A 17856-nucleotide genomic window follows, 5' to 3' on the forward strand; every position below is an offset into this window, starting at 1 on the left:
GGTTTGTTAGATTCCAAATCACAATTCTGTCTCCCCAGTAGAAAAATTGTATATCTTACTACCCAGAAATAGTCATCATTAATGTTTTTATGTATTCTCTTTATCTTTTTCCTTTTCATAACCTGCTTCACAAAAATTGGGGTTATGCACCACATAGATATTTCTGTCTTGCTTTCGTTCACTTCACATAGGTTTGCGAACATTTCCCAAACCTTTATTGTTAAACATTTAACTGTTTTAACAAGGCAGATTCATCAATAACTCTTGCCTTTTTGTCTTTCTGGAGAAAACACGAATTGATCTGTAACTTTAATACCAACAGGAAGCTAGTTATAGGTTTCAAAGGTAGGATTGGTGTAGATAACCAACAAGATGGAGACATTTCCAGAGGATGTGATAAGTTAAAGGCAGCCAGACAGAGTGAGGTAAGAGGTGAGTAAGCAGTTTAGAAGTCTCTACCTGACTTAGGATTCTCGTGCTGAAATCAGTCAGGGAGACACAGCCACCCCCAGGGCCATGCGGCTGCAGAGAGAGGTCCACGGGAAAGAACGTGGGCAGAAGCAGACCGAGCCCTAGTGCTCCGCTGCTTTTAAGGTTCTGTGAAGCAATCAGCTCCGTGTTTACCTAACATATGTTTTGTTTGTGAAGGTGCTCAGTGGAAGTGCCATTGCACGTTAAGGGTTGATGCCCTGGAGTGTTTAACTTTGCTCTTCACCCTTTGTTTGATGGCGTTGCAGGATGTGAAAGCATAGGCTTCCTCCATTCAGTGGGGTGGATGAGTGGTGGACCAAGAGGATCAAGGGGGCCTGAGCAAGGTAGACAAACATGGGAGGGCCAGGTGCCAATGACTCCACACGCGTCCCCAGCAAAAGGCGGCCTGGAGCTGGGGAGTGGGGTGGGGGAGCCCCAAGTAACACCACAGAGGCCTCAACTAAGTCGGGGCGGCAGCAGGCACCCCGGGAACTGAGTGGGTCACGGGTGTTCCTCCCTCCCTCACCTAACTCGGGCCTTCGTAACTTTTTTCAAATTTAATTTTTATCTTGTATTGGACTACAGTTGATTTACAATGTTGTATTAGTTTTAGGTGTACAGCTAAGTGATTCAGTTACACGTATACATACATCCATTCTTTTTCAGAGTCTTTACCCGTGTAAGTTATTACAGAATACTGAGTAGAGTTCCTTGTGCTATACAGTAGGTCCTCGTTGGTTGTCTATTTTTATATATAGTAGTGTGCATATGTTAATCCTAAGCTCCTAATGTATCCCTCCCCCCGCCACTTTTCCTCTTTGGTAACCATACATTTGTTTTCTATGTCTGTGAGTCTGATTCTGTTTTGTAAGTTCATTTGTATCTTTTTCTTTTTAGATTCCACATGTAAGTGATATCATATGATATTTGTCTTTCTCCATCTGACTTACTTCACTTAGTATGATAATCTCTAGGTCCATCCATGTTGCTGCTAATGGCATTCTTTCATTCTTTTTAATGGCTAATATTCCATTATATGTATGTACCACATCTTTTTTATCCATAAGTCAGACCTTCTTATCAAGGTCCCTGCCTTGGGCTTTTGTCATGGACCAGTCAGCCTTTATATGTGACCCACTGGACCATGGCAAGGAGGTCTCCCTGTAGCTCGTTGGCATTTCCTAAGCAGATGCTCTGGTCTTCTGGAGACCTTCCCTGCAGCCAGCTGAAGTTATTCTTATTTCTAAAATGCCTCTTGACTGTGCTGGCAACTGTTCTGACCTTCCTCAGGGATCCAGATGGGAAGAGAGTAACTCAAATAAGTGTTCTAAATAACGGCAGAGTATTTCCTTCTGAAAGGCCCAACAAAGCACTGGTGAAGTCTTGGCTGGAACGCACACTTCACTGAGATAAGGGACAAGGGAGCAGGAACAGAGTTTTACAATGAGTTGTATTCATTTCCTGAATTTTTTAACTAGCACCAGGTATTCGAGTTCTGTGCTAGGAGCCAGTGGTAGCTGGCTAGTGGTAGATTGGTGATGGCTCTCAAGGGATTTAGGGGACAGGAATGAAAGGACCAGGTCCATCTGTGATGACAGGACAGTGTCAGAGGTGTGCCTGAAGGAGCCCAGGGTGGGGTGTGGTCTCCATCATTCCTGGGGAAGGGAAGAGTATTAAGAAGCCTTCCTGGGAAAGATGATATTTACTCAAGCTCTGAGGAACAAGTTGCAGGTAGAGACAAAGAAATACAAGAAGGATGTGCCTGGGCAGATGATACAGCGTGTGTGTGTGTGTCTGAAGGTCTGAAATTTGGGAAATGCAAGATATTACTGTAGCGCATGGCAAGAGATGAGGCCGGAGAGAGGTGGATGGCGGCGGGATCACGGGGGCCTGTGGGCTCGGCTAGGGAGTGTTTTCTTGAAACCCGGGGGGTGGGGGTAGGGTTGGCGCTGTGAAAGTGTGTCCAGCCGGGGAGTGACTCCCAGGTCACCCGGCACCAGCAGGGAGCATGGGGTTGAATGGGGGCAGCCTGGAGGCAGGAGGCTAGGCATCCATGTGGGTAATGGAGAGACTGGAGGGGGAGCAGGAAAAAGGGAGATACTGGACCAGGCGTGTGGGTGACAGATAGGGAGGGGATGTGTTGGATGTGGAGGGAAGGGCGAGTGAGAGGTCCGCGACTGGGATAAACTCCCACTTCCCACCGTGGGGAGACGGGAGACTCAAGACAGGACAGGACTGAGGGCAAAGATGAGGGGGAGATGCCTTTGGAAGATCCCAGTGGAGATGTTCGGTGGGCAGCTGAGTATCAGGGTCTGAGGCTCAGGGGAGGTGAAGGTTTGGGAGGCATCCTTGTGGAGGGGATGGTTCGGGCTGTGGGAGTGAAGGGCAGGTGAGTGCAGGATGTCACTGTTGAAGGCAGAGCAGAGGAAGATCCAAGAAGGAGCGGCGGGAGGGCTGCTCAGCAGTGCTGGCTGGTGTCATAGACAAGCCGAGCGAGAGCGTGGCCGACTGCCACCACGTCAGGCTCCCCAGAGGACTGACCTCACGGGTGGAGCTAACGCTTGCAGATCATGGATGAAGTTGTCACCACAGATGAGACGGTCCAGGCACGGCTGCGGGAAGGCAGGACCTTGGGGAGCACCATTGTGAAAGGACTGATGAAAAGGAACCTGAGACAGAGGCTGGGAAGGAGCAGGCGGAGAAACGGGAGCATCCCAAGACCTTGCCTGGGAGCCAGATGCGGGAAGCACATCCGGGAAGGCTGCCTGGAAAAAGGGGCTGGATGGGCAGTAAACGTGGGCTGATTTGGCATCTGGGAGGTCATCTGTGACCGGAGAAGCGACGCCAGAGTGGTTTATGGCATTCATTGCTTGTTGTTTTGTGCGTTTCTCCGGACTCTCTTTGCGAGATCAGAGAAGTGCTTGAAAAACACCTGCAGCCCCCATTTCCGGGAGGAAACAACAGCCATCACGATTTCCTGCTGGATCTGCCAGTTCTAAGGCACGGGAGCGACCCTGACGTGATGTCTGTCTTGGACGGCTGACCATGATATAATTAATGGGGGAGTTTCATAAGTTGGGTCATAATGTGTATGGGTTTGATGGGTGTCTGGCATGGGAATGAGCCGTCTCAGGCACACCCAGAAGGCAAAAGGTGGGGGGAACCAGTCACCAATATTCTTTTCTCTGGTGTCTCGTCGTCAGCGATGGTTGGGACGAGAGTGGACTCTGGCATTTTAAGCCTGGTTATTCCATGTTAAGTGTTGAGGACCACAGACAGTGTTCCTCCTTCTAAGATCCTTTAATGGTTGCATTTACCCATTGTATTTCCAAGTTTATTTCACCTTGGGATTTTTTTTTTTTATAATTAGGAAAGCAGCATATGGTTCATTATAAAAAGTTAATGAAGACACAGACCTACTAGAGAATGGACTTGAGGATATGGGGAGGGGGAAGGGTAAGCTGTGACAAAGTGAGAGAGTGGCATGGACATATATACACTACCAAACGTAAAATAGATAGCTAGTGGGAAGCAGCCGCATAGCACAGGGAGATCAGCTCGGTGCTTTGTGACCACCTAGAGGGATGGGATAGGGAGGGTGGGAGGGAGGGAGACGCAAGAGGGAAGAGATATGGGAACATATGTATACGTATAACTGATGCACTTTGTTATAAAGCAGAAACGAACACACCACTGTAAAGCAATTATACTCCAATAAAGATGTTAAAAAAAAAAAAAGTCAATGGAGGCAAAGTTTAAGTCATCAACCTGCCCTTCCCACTCGCAGACTCTCCCCGCCCTGGTGAGGTTGCCCGTGTTGGGTGTCACACTACACGGGGCTTATTTTTATGACACCCTCCTCTAGTTGTGGCAAGCGGGGGCCACTCTTCATCGCGGTGCGCGGGCCTCTCACTATCGCGGCCTCTCTTGTTGCGGAGCACAGGCTCCAGACGCGCAGGCTCAGCAACCGTGGCTCACGGGCCCAGCTGTTCCGCGACACGTGGGATCTTCCCAGACCAGGGCTCGAACCCGCGTCCCCTGCATTGGCAGGCAGACTCTCAACCACTGCGCCACCAGGGAAGCCCCCCCACTGCATTTTGAGATCACTGTGGGCAAAGGGCGTGCCTCTGTTACTCACCTTTGCCTCCTTAGCTTCTGCCACACAGCCTGACATAAGTCACCAGGGTTCACCAAGTATTAGCTGCATAAATAGTCTGATATATGGGCACGTGAATGAATAGGGTGCTGTCTTAGGCTTTGCCCTTGGGGCCATTGCTTCCGTTTTAACTTCAGAGAGAAACTGGATACAAGAGGAGAGCCCCTGTTTTTGTCACTTTTTGATTTGTAGGAGCGCTTATTCTCTGAATGGTGCTTTGTAACAAGGTGCAGGGTCTGCAGCCCCTCTATCCAGCCTTAGGTGCAGATTTCTTGAATTATGTGAATTAATCAGTTCAGAAACTGGTAGATGGCTGGCAGAGAATCAATGAAATGTGAGGTTTAGCACTTCCATGGTATTATAAGGTGTGATCTTTATAACGGATTTTAAGTTCTTGAAAAGAAGCACATAGGAACTTCGAGAAACTTTTATTGTGCTTTCTCTGCACGTCAGGAACTGGGATGTTATCACAGATAGAGCAGAAGGAAGAATCCTGTCCAAGAAACGACAAGCTACAGTCTATCCCCAGAGGCCTACAAACCATGTGGGCAAAACCGTGCTTGTAGGTTTAAAAGGGAGGATGGAGAAAAAGATGACAAAGTCCAGCAAATCAGAATGTCCTGCTGACCATCAGACCACAGAGAAAGGGGATTTCAGGTATGATGGGAGCAAGAATTCTTTCTACCCGGAAATTTAGACTTTGGATTTTGGTCTTCCTTCCTTCACTTGGAGCAGTGTTTCTCCAGGTGGGCTCTGGGACCGCCTACGTCAGAATCTTTGTTAAAATTGCATACTTCCCACCCTCCCCAAGGACTACACGTTCAGAATTCCCAGAGCAGGATCCCCAGAGTCTGCATTTTAATCTCCGGGGAAACTCATGTAAATTAAATTGAGGCCAGGAGCCACTCATTTAAGAACCTAACCATAACCGTAATTTGAAAAGATACATGCACCCCAGTGTTCATGGCAGCACTATTTACAATAGCCAAGACATGGAAGCGACTTAAATGTCCATTGACAGATGAATGGATAAAGAAGATGTGATTGATATATCTGTCTATCTATCTCACAGATACACAGATGTATATATATATACACCCCCCCCACACACATACACATATATACAATGGAATACTACTCAGCCATAAAAAGAATGAAATAATGCCATTTGCAGCAACATGGATGGACCTAGAGATAATCATACTAAGTGAAGTAAGTTAGAGAAAGACAAATATATGATATCACTTATATGTGGAATCTGAAAAACAAAAGATACAAATGACCTTATATAGAAAACAGAAATAGACCCATGGACATAGAAAACAAACTTACGGTTACCAAAGGGAAACGGGGGGAGGGATAAATTAGGAGTTTGGGATTAACAGGTACACACTACCGTATATAAAATAGATAACAAACAAGGACCTACTGTATAGTACAGGGAACTCTACTTAATATTCTGTAATAACCTATAAGAGAAAAGAATCTGAAAAAGAATCTGTCTGTATATATCTATATATCTGAATCACTTTGCTGTACACCTGAAATTGTTACTAATATACCTTTTCATCTGTGAGTTGACAGCTTATATATTTAAGCCCTTAAGCTCTTTTTCTACAGTATTTTTTGGAATAGCATAAACATGTTTTTGAGCCCTTTTTAGAATACTTTTGCACTCCGTTCTCTAGTTTAACCTCTTTTCTTTTTAGGGTTAATGTTGAAAAAGTGTACTTGTATTACAGGTAGAGGGAGTTCTTAAAAATTGATTTTATCTAAAAATGGGAAGGAGGCTGTTAATTAGATTCAAACAGACCCCCTTTCCATCTTTACCCTGCCTCTTTCCCCTACTCTTGTCCCCATCTTCTTCCAAACAACAAGACAGCTTTACTTTACCTCCCATCACTGTTCTGGCTCCCTTTGAAGCAGTCTGATCAAGCAAGCCCTCAGCACACGCAGCCTTACGTGTTGTAGGCTGGGCTTCCGTCTAAGAGCAGAAATAGCTTTACTCTGGAGGTGGATAGTGGACAGGAGCTGTGAGTGATTGTCGGGTAAGTTGGGTACCACACCAGCACAGCCAGGGCCTCATCATCAGCGGGCCCTGACCTGGCTGCATCTTATATTCACCTGAGGTAGGGTTTTTTTGTTTGTTTTTGTTTTTTTTTTTAAAATTATTTATTTATTTATTTATGGCTGTGTTGGGTCTTCGTTTCTGTGCGAGGGCTTTCTCCAGTTGCGGCAAGCGGGGGCCACTCTTCATCACGATGCGCGGGCCTCTCACTATCGCGGCCTCTCTTATGGCGGAGCACAGGCTCCAGACGCGCTTGCTCAGTAATTGTGGCTCACGGGCCTAGTTGCTTCGCGGCATGTGGGATCTTCCCAGACCAGGGCTCGAACCTGTGTCCCCTGCATTGGCAGGCAGATTCTCAACCACTGTGCCACCAGGGAAGGCCCTGTTTTGTTTTGTTTTTTTTTTTAATGCCATATAGTTGATTTACAGTGTTGTGTTAGTTTCTGGTGTACAGCAAAGTGGTTCAGTTATATAAATATATATTCAGTTATAAAAATATATATGTAAATAAATATAAAAAAATATATATTCTTGGGCTTCCCTGGTGGCGCAGTGGTTGAGAATCTGCCTGCCAATGCAGGGGACACGGGTTCGAGCCCTGGTCTGGGAAGATCCCACATGCCACGGAGCAACTGGGCCCGTGAGCCACAATTACTGAGCCTGCGCTCCGCAACAAGAGAGGCCGCGATGGTGAGAGGCCCGCGCACCGCGATGAAGAGTGGTCCCCACTTGCCGCAACTAGAGAAAGCCCTCGCACAGAAACGAAGACTCAACACAGTCATAAATAATAAAAAAAAAAAAAAAAAATATATATATATTCTTTTTCAGATTCTTTTCCATTATAGGTTATTACAAGGTATTGAATATAGTTCCCTGTGCTATACCGTAGGACCTTGTTGTTTATTTATTTTATATATAGTAGTGTGTATCTATTAATCCCAAGCTCCTAATTTATCCCTCTCCTCCCCCCACCCTTTCCCCTTTGCTAACTGTAAGTTTGCTTTCTGTGTCTGTGAGTCTGCTTCTGTTTTGTAAATAAGTTCATCTGTATCATTTTTTTTAGATTCTACATAGAAGTGATATCATATGATATTTGTCTTTCTTCCTGGATCCCACCCAGGCTGACTTACTGGAATCTCGGGCGATGATGGCACCAGGTGATTCTGATGTGCATTCAGGGCTGAGAACCAATTAGGTTAAATGCCTCAGTGTTTCTTGGGGGCTTGAAGACCCTTTTACTCTGCATCTCCAGGAGAGTTGGATTAAAATGCAGATGCCTTCTCCAGACCCTAGACCCTGTGAATCCATTGGCTCGGAGTGGGCCCAGCCCTTTCAGCAAGTAAGCACTCCGAGTGATTCTTCTGTTCTGTGAAATTTGGTAATCCCCAGCCTCTGGGATCCTCAGTGTTTTTTTTGGCCCCGGGTTAGGGATGTGCCCTGGGAGGGGCTGGTGGGAACTCTTGACCGTCAGCGTTCTGGCGAGTTCTTCTGGGCCAGGAGGCTTCTCCCTGCACTTGTGGAGAACACATTGTCCCCCCCCCCGGCCCTGCGCCCTGTCCTCTGTTGTCTGTGTTCCACAGAGCGTGGCTTTAGGAGTCTGAATGACTCACCCCAGCCTGTGGTCTGTCAGTTGGCAAACACCGTGTGTGGTGTGAGAGGATGTTTATCTCAGCTGACGGTCACAGATGCTAATTGGAAAGGTGAAGTACACTTATAAAGGTGTCACGAGCAGCACGGGGCCAGACCCACAGAATCCACTTGCAGGGGGACCCTGACCCCAGGTGCTTATCTGCAGTTCAGGGGAGGGAAAGGGTCTGTGGTCTCAGAAGATGGAGGAGCTTCGGGGAGAGCAGAAGCCTTCATTTCTGGATCCCAGCATCCTGGATCCATTGGAAGACCTCATTTCCCTAGAGAATTTTGGTGCATAAATACCAGGAGTTGTGATTTTGTCCATACTAAATGGGAGTAATTAAAATGAGCGGTAATTTTGAGTGACTGTGAAAATAGCTGATGAATACAAATATTGTTTTTTGGTTTCGATATTTAGTTGCTGTTATCTTGAGGTTTAAGTAGACATTTCAAAATCCTATATATTTTATTTTGGGAGGAGGGCAAATAGAAAGAATGCCAAACTGTCCACATTCCCTCCACCCCCCCTTCTCATTCTGTATGAAACCTAACATTTACTTTTCTGTAATTCTTTCTTTCTGGTGAATTTTTTTTTTTTTTTTTTTCCAAAACAGGAGATCTTATATCTCGGGGCATATTTGTGTTTATTGAGCCAACTCTGCTGGGGAGGAAAAGCTGAGGCGTAAAGGTTATTTTTGTAATTGTGGCTGGAATTAGGTGAAAACCCTCTGGGCTGGGAAAATTTTTTCCCAGCACAAGTTACCAAGACTCAAAATAAGACTTTGACAAAGGGCCGGTGTCCCACCTTCCCCATGCACCACTCAGAGGCCATGCCAGCCTTTCTGCCCTGCACTGTGTGTTCCCATTTTTCCTTCCAGACGCTGGAAAAGCTGCCGGGGCAGGAATCACGTCTTTTGTCTACAAAGGCCGGCTGCCTCCTGGGCGAGTCCCTGGGTGTTGGAATAATGTGATAAATGAGATGGTGCCTTTGAAAACAAAAAATGTCCACTTCACATTATTATTTTTTTCCCTGCACACCCTGAGGAACAGTTGGGGCAGCAAATGCAGACTGGGATCACGCGTTCATACTGAGCCTTTCTTGACAATCCCAGGTATTTTTAAGCAGGACGGTATCAGGCAGCCGGCAGTCAGCCAGCCCACTTGGCACACAGGGCCCTGTTTTACCTGAGCAGTAAATAGTCCTCAATGAAGCAGCATGATGTACAGAGCGAGCCTGAAGTCACAGCATTCAGTATTTCACCACGGCCCGGCAGCATCTCTTTTCACGCGCTCATTCTGTTCACGGCTGGTTGTTTAGTCCTTGTCGTGTTTGAATCCTGTCTTTGGCCAGGCCTGCATTCATGGTGTTTATACGTGACGGGATCCCCCTCTCCATGCCAGGGTGACCCTCCCGTCTTCCTTGCCCACTGCAGGCTGCATCGCCTTGTGGATGCGGGGTTCACTGTTTGCTGAGGATGTTTCATGTTGGGGGGTTTTGTCACTTGCCTCTGCTGTGGGAAGGGGCATCTCCCAGCCTGTGGGCTTCTCCCTCGTCTGCACCCGCGCCTCCAGGTGCCCCTTCCGTCTTTCCCTGTGGATGTGGACAGGGACGGCGTTCTGAAGCCTCCGCCCTCAGCCTCCCCTCGGCCCTGCGTCCCCTCCGTGCTGCCTTCTGAGCAAAGACGGCCATGAGCATCCACGCTCCTTCATCCTACTTCTGTCTGCCTCTCCGCCCACCCCGCAGATGTCCCAGACAAAAAGATCAGACCCAAACTCGCTACAGTGAACTTTCCCCTTGACCTTGGTTTTCTCAAGCCATAAGCCCCTCCCTCCTCTTTCCCCTGAATCGCCAGGCTTTCTGAGGCTCCAGGCTCGCAGACTTTCAGATTTAATGGAGCAGCAGGATTTATTTTAGAGGGATTGTGACACAGGATTGCTAAGTCTTTATTTTGATAAGAAGAACTCATTGTCATTGAGTAAAAAGCCAGGAGATTTCGAGGCCCCAGTCAGGCTATAATCTCTGATTAAACAGAGCCCAGAGGACAGTGACCCTTGTAAATACACACATCTGGCTTCATGGTCGGAAAGTCGTGTCACCGTCTCCCCGTTTCCCCATTTTGCTGGCCAGGAGCCCCGTGTCTGAGACTGGAGTCGGGCAGCTGCTGTGTGCCCTCCGCTCCTCTCTGTCCGCAGGAACCGGCGGGCGACCTGGCTTCTCCACCTTTGCGGTTTGATTCCCCTCAAACCACTCTCTCTGTTGGCGCCTCTGGAACGTGGCAGCAGATCCCTGAGGCTCAGCCCACGTCCCCTACCTGCTGGCCGCCCCGTAGACCCACCCTCTCGGGGACCCCTTTGCTCCCTCGACCTCTTGGCTCTGCCCCCAGCTGCCTGTCGGGGGCGCTCACAACAGAGTTCACCCACCCCGTCTCTGGGTGAGATGACTGCCCAGGCCTCTCTCGGAACCGCGGGCCTGTGTTCCCACCTCGTCTGTCTCCCCAGGTGCGTTTCCTCCAGCATCTCTTTCTCCAGCACGTTTGGAGCCGATGGAATCTGACTGTCCTCTTCCTCGCCGTGAAGCAGATGGACCCGAATTTCAAAGCTCTGCTCCTCCACGCGTGAGCACAGTGACCTTGGGCTGTTCAGTTAATGTTTCCAGGCCTGCTTCTGCATCTGCTTGCGGGACGACCACCATCCATCCCACTGTTTGTTTTTGGGATTAGGTGATGCATGAAGACCCTCAGAAAGGCGTCTCTTCTTATCTGGGGCCACATGGTCAAGTGGTGTAACGGGGCTCAGAGGAGTTCCTCTTTCAGACCTGTACTGTCACTTCCTGACCTTGAGTCCGTCCCCTGCTGTCCTCTCAGTGCCTGAGACCTGCTACTTGTGTCCAAGGTGGCGGTGACAACAACTGCCAGGTGACCGATTCCAAAGGGGGCTTCTCTGAGCTCCAGACAGCGGGGAGCAATTTCAAATCTTCCTCTAAAGTAGAAGTATTGTGCTAAAAAGTATAGGTGTACATGTGGTTGAAGGGAGGTGTGTGTGCGCACGTCTCCATGGCGACCAGCACTGGCTGGTGGGCCCTGATGCACATTTATTCCCAGGACAAGTCTCGAGGTGGCTTGTTGAATGTCACCGCAGAGGTCAGGGGAGGTTAGAGTCTGGTAACCAGGTGCCTCTGGGACGGTCAGGTTGCTGTTGGGTCACCTCTGCCCCTGGATCTCTGAGGGCAGTTCAGGGGTGGCTGTCGTTGCCACGGCGCCGTTTGCTTGTGCTGTCTTATTTTTTGTTTGTTTCTGATGTGGTTTAGTATCAGTGATGCGTTGAGGTACTGCCCTCAGCTCCTGATGGCTCGTGCAGCTGCACATTTCTCTGAGATGGGATACTGATAACAAAATGCTCAGGTAAAGACTCAGTTCCCTCTGTGCTGACAGAGGTCTTGAGGACAGTTTCCCCTCTGGTCTGAGTGTGTCGGGGTGAGAGGAGGGGGGGACCATGTGCCCCAGACCCCACACGTTGTTAGAAAAAGTGACAAAGCCAGCCTGTGCCCCTCGGGGGAGAACACCTCCCCCCGCCTAGTCCTTTACATTTGTGTACTTTACCACGTTACCCTGTACATCATCTCATCGTACCTCTCAGTAGCCTGGGGTGGTGGACGTGGCAGAGAAGGCCAGCAGCCCTTTGCGAGGAGCAGGGGCGCCCGGCAGTGTAGTCATCCCCGTGTGCAGGGCCTGGAGTCTGTCTCCGGACCCCAGGCCCAGCGCAGTTGGTAATTCAGTAGTGTTGCACGCCTGCTGCGGGCCTGCAGACTTTCGTTCTGCTTCACATTTCATGGTCTCTTGGTGGAGAGAGCCTCGTACTGTAACATCAGACAGTACATCAGACTGCGGACATCAGATAGGTCTTGAACCCAGGAGAAGAGATGCTGTTTATATAGAACCAGAAGAAATGCCAGTGAGTAATTCAGTTGTTCAGAAAGAACTTATTCGACTGCGCACGGGGGCTGCGATCATGGACTGGACAGGCCGTTTGTGCACCGTTCTCTGTGACAGGAAATGCCCTGGAAGGTTCTAAACTCCTTAGAAGGAGTCAGAAGGAAGGTCACACAGTCCAGCCTGTGTCTATCCCAAGGGGGGCCCTGAGATGGTGATAGCTTTTCAGGAAAGAGCGTGGTCCACCTTGAGGCTTCTGGGCATCTGATTCCTTATAGAGGATTTCAGGCTAAGGCTCTGTATTACTTCTGTGAGTTAGGGGGCTGGGGAAGGTGGAACCCCAGCCTGATGTGTTAAAAATGGATGCTGAGAAAATAGCAGGAGGGCCAGGAAAGGCAAGCACTGTCCTTCTAAATCACTTTCTAAATGACAGTATCTGCGGTGAAAAGTGTATTCTCTCTCAGAAGCCCTTGGGCTCATGGTGCCAGGATGGTTGTCTGCTTGGTGGTGGTGAAGATTTTTGGCACTGCAGAGTTTAGGACTGATTATCAGTCGCCTGTATACAGGTGGTAGTAATGGTTATATTGGTAAACAACAGATTCAGTATTTTTAGTTTTTAAGTACAACCACATCTCACTAACTCAAAGCAATTCTGATTCAGAAATGATGGTAGTTTAGAGTGGGTCTGAACTGCAGGTTATTTTATGAAAATTGTAGGGAAGAGATTACTTAATTTTACAATCACTTTCAGACATTTCGTAAATATCAAATTTTATGCTTTTATTCTTGGATGTATATAAGACAAAGCCAGTTTAAATACATGAAAAATATGAGTAAAGATTTTTTTTTGTTTCACCTTACATAGAAGCTTGAACTAAGCTGAATGTTGGCAGTTATAAGTTTGGGGGTACCTTCTTTAATGAGAGGAAAAACTTCATGAGTTATATCTAATATTTGTATGTAAATAGATGTTCATTCAGGGTTTTATTCCTTCTCAGATAGAAGCAAAAGCCCTCTCAGGCCTCTCATCTCTATTAATAACGCCACTGTTCTTCAAATTATTCGGCCTTCATTTGCAGCAACATGGATGGACCTAGAGATTATCATACTAGGGTGCAGTAAGTCAGACAGAGAAAGACAAATATCATATGATATCACTTATACGTGGAATCTAAAATATGACACAAATGAACATATCTATGAAACAGAAACAGAATCACAGACATAGAGAACAGACTGGTGGTTGCCAAGGGGCAGGGGGTTGGGGGAGGGATGGAATGGGAGGCTGGGGTTAGCAGATGTAAGCTTTTATACATAGGATGGATAAACAACAAGGTCCTACTGTAGAGCACAGGGAACTATATTCAATATCCTGTGATAAACCATAATGGAAAAGAATATAAAAAAAGAATATATATATATATGTATAGCTGAATCACTTTGCTGTACAGCAGTAATTAATACAACATTGTAAGTCAGTTATATTTCAATCAAAAAATTATTTGGCTTTGAATGGAAAATAGTGGTCCTCTCTACTGATCCCCCACCCAGTATAAAAAAGAGGTCCCGTAGAGTGTACTATGTGCTTTTATTTGTGTGACTCTCCTTTATTCTTGTGCAACCCTAAGCTGGAGTTGTGATTATCCCTCTTTCAGAGAAGAGGAAACTCCTTGTCTGGCAAATTAATTGTAAACAGCTCAGCCTGGCATTGGTAACCTTCTGTCAAGAGATCTCTCTGGCCTTCTCTCCAGATACCCCCAAACTGATATCCTGAAGTTCAGGCAAACTGTGCCCAGGGCCTACCCTCTCCCCACTTTGCATCCAGTGTCACATTCCTGCCTATGCTGCTCCTCTACTCTTATTTATTTGGTTCAAAGCGTTGTGTCCTTCTTTGTTTCATTTTCTCCCTTCTCTGAACTTCTGCAGCACTTAAGGTATGATATACTGGCATTATTTGAAAATATCTGTTGATGACCCATTTTACAGATAAGGAAATTAGGCACAGGTAGGTTATATAGTTTATCCGAGGGTGCAGACCTCATAAATGCGGAAAAGGTCGGTGGTCAGCCTTGGCCTCATTGAGAAGTGGCTTTTGTCTATAGTTTTTCATATGTTTAGTCTTAAACCTCACATTTGTCCAGAGCAAAACACTTGGAAGACAGTTAAAGGGGATTTCAGCTGGGAATAACCTGCAGGCTTTATACTATCTCTTGTAAGAGATCTGGGACCAAGCAGTTTTCTCACTAGTAAAACAGAGATAATACCCACCCTACAGGGGATATTTCATGACTCAGATTAGAGAGCAACTGTCTTTGCAGAGATTTAGCAATGTGAGTTTCTCATTTATTCATTCGGTACCCATGGACTGTTTAAGCTTAGTACAGTCACCCCTCGGCCTCTGTGGAGGACAAAATACCAGAATCCGAGGATGCTCAAATCCCTTATATAAAATGGCATAGTATTTGCATATAACTTTGCGTATCTTCCCATATACTTTAAATCATCTCTGGATTACTTATAATACCTATTACAATGTAAATAGTTGTAAATACAGTTTAAATACTATGTAAATAGCTGCCCGATGAGGCAAATTGAAGTTTTGCTTTCTTTGGACCTTTCTGGAATATTTTTTTAATATTTTGATCCACAGTTGGTTGAATTCCCAGATGTGGAACCTGTAGGCCGACTGTACTATGTCAGCTTTGGGGAAACAGCAACAGACAAGGCCCACATGGTCTTTCTTCCCAGTGAGCCTAGAGTTTAATAAGGGAGATTGACCATCACCAAACAATTATTTAATTAAAACTGTAACAGATTTCAGGAACCTGAGAGCAGGGGGATCCAGCCGAATCTTGGGGCCCAAAGGAGGTGTCCCTGAGGGTGTGATATTATAGCTAAGTATTTAAGAAGGAACAGACGTTCCCTTCCTTAGTTTTCTGCTCTGATATTTTTAGTAATTTAAAGCAAACCAGTAAGCAGGACTGTTCTAGCCACACTGTTGCCTTCCTTGTCTAAAGCTCTTATTTTTACAGGCAAATACCTTCTTTTCAGTTAAATTAGCAACATGCATATGGTAGAAAGAAATGGTCTTTGGAGTTGAGACCTATGTTCTGGTTGCTGATCTTGTGTACAAGCAGGTTTGCCTAGGGATGGAATGTCTTCCTACAAGGCAGCTCTGTCTGGACTGGGTCCAGCTGTGTTCTCTGGCAGTTGCTGTTGTTACCCTCAGATACCCTGACTCCAGACCAGCCCCGACCAGAGTTCATGTGTTCCTTGGTAGGCCCATCTTCCTGAGCTTCAGGGATGTTTCTGATGCTCTGAGAAATATTAAAGACTTCTACCAAATTGACGTGCCTTTCCTCTTTCTCTGTTTCCTTGATCTTTTCCTCAGATCAAGCAGAAAGCTGCTGTACAGTGTGTGTGTGGGTGTCAGCTTGATCTTCCCTAGCACTTGTGAGGTGACGGGTGCAGCCCTTGCACCTCTTTTTTCAGCCTTATAAAAACCGCTCACTAGGACCTGAAGTGGTGGCCGAGGAGGGACAGTCAGGAGGGCAGGGCTGACCAGCACCTTTTACCTGGGCAGGCCTCACACCCTGGATAGCTGTGCTGGTCCTGTAATGATGGATGGATGTACCTTTGTTCGTTCCTTCTTTTTTTTTTTGGTCTTTTCCTTTTTTTTAAAATTGAAGTCTAGTTGATGTACAATACTGTATAAGTTATAGGTGTACAAATATAGTTATTCACAGTTTTTAAAGCTTATGCTCCACTTATAGTTATTATAAAATATTGGCTATATTCCCTGTGTTGTACAATATATCCTTGTAGCTTATTTTATACCTAATAGTTTGTACCTCCTGCTCCCCTCCCTCTATACTGCCCCCCACCCAACTGGTGACCACTAGCTTGTTCTCTATATCTGTGAGTCCACCTCTTTTTTGTTATATTCACTAGTTTGTTTATTCTTAATGTGGATAAGCCATATATATATATACATATATATATATATAGTGTGTGTGTATATATGTGTGTATGTGTACGTATGCACACACACATGTATGTACACATACACGCACACGTACGTGTACATATGTATGTATTGTGTGTATATATGTATGTATGTGTGTGTGTGTGTGCGTGTATATATATATATATACTACTATCATATTTATGAAACTAGGATCATGAATAGTATGTATTCTTCACTACCTTATATGACCATGCAAGGCAGAGAATTGTGTGAGGCAAATGTTACCACAAATTTAAATATTTGCAGCTTTTAAATTTGTACTTAGAGCTTTTATGTAGCTTCTGATTACTTTGTGGTGTTGGAGCAGGGCATCCATTTTTCCCTTTATTTCTCCTGTCTCCTTTTCACCCCCAATTTAGAAATATTAGGTATGTTTTGGCTCTGCTTGCCTTTGTCGAGCTGGTGGAAGAAACGGAATGGGATCAAGAGAGCCTTTTCTATTTTAGTCCTTCTTAACATTAGTATGTCCAAAATAAATGTATTCTTGAAATTAAATGCTATGAACTAACCTTTTCCAGCCCTGAAAGCTGTAACCTCAGGGTTTAAACCAAGAGAAGGAGGAATTTAAAATAGCATTTTTGGTCATTTCAAGAATCGCAATGTTTAGTGGCAGGTAAACATGGGGAAAAATATTCAGCCTCATTAGTAATCAAAGGAATATAAAAGAAAATGTTGCCAGACTGTTTTACCAATAACATGGGCAGTTTTTCAAATGTAAGAGAGAGAAAGGAAGAAGGGAAAGATGTTGAATCGGGTGGGGGAAGTATAAAGGTGTACCTTGCCCCCTCGAAGGCAACTTAGCAGTATTTGTCAAGTGCTGCAGAGGTGTTAGTGCCTTTGACACAGTGATTACGCTCTGGGAGCTTAGCCTAAGGAAATAACCAGAAATGGACATAAATGTAATTATAACGTTAGGAACTTGGAAACAACCTAAATGTCCAACAACTGGGGATTGGTTACATGAAGTATGAAAATGTGTGCAGTGGGCTTTTCTGCCACTAAGAATGGGAAACTATTTGGAAAAATAATGACAGGGGAAAAAGTTTGCAAAATAACATAAAGTAAAGCATGAATCTAGTATTTTGAAATATGATCTTTTTATACACACACTCTGTATGTGTGTCTGACAATTAAAAACATACATCAGAATAAAATATTTTCTCTGGGTGATGGGAATGTAGGTGGTTTTTTATTCTTCACTGGAGTTTTCTGTATTTTCCAAATTATGCTTATAATCAGAAGAAATTCCATAATTTTAAAATGCATACTTTAGAATACTTTGTACTGATATAACCATATGAAAACATAGGGGAAATAAAGCCTAAAGGGAATTACAACCGAACGCCCTCAGTGACTTTTGATGAGGTGATGGGACTTGGTGGGGTGGTTGTTTTTTGTGTTTTTCTTGAACGTGCTTCTGTTTAGAATATATCTTATATTAGGAAAGCAAATGTAAAATAGATGTAGAAAAGTACTTTAGGAATCCATGCCATGTTTGAGCAGAGTTAGTACTTTGTAGATATTCCCTTGCGACTGTGCTCCATCTTGAGGATGATGAAAACTGTTAACAGTGGTG

General features: G+C 45.7%; 1 protein-coding gene across 1 annotated transcript in view; it reads left to right on the forward strand.

Moving 5' to 3' along the window:
• LRRC1 (leucine rich repeat containing 1) overlaps positions 1-17856 on the forward strand; it is a 127531-nt gene that overhangs the window by 55990 nt on the left and 53685 nt on the right. The window lies entirely within an intron of this gene.

The sequence above is a fragment of the Balaenoptera musculus genome, chromosome 11 (genome assembly GCF_009873245.2).
Source record: "Balaenoptera musculus isolate JJ_BM4_2016_0621 chromosome 11, mBalMus1.pri.v3, whole genome shotgun sequence".
In the NCBI taxonomy this organism is placed as follows: Eukaryota; Metazoa; Chordata; class Mammalia; order Artiodactyla; family Balaenopteridae; genus Balaenoptera; species Balaenoptera musculus.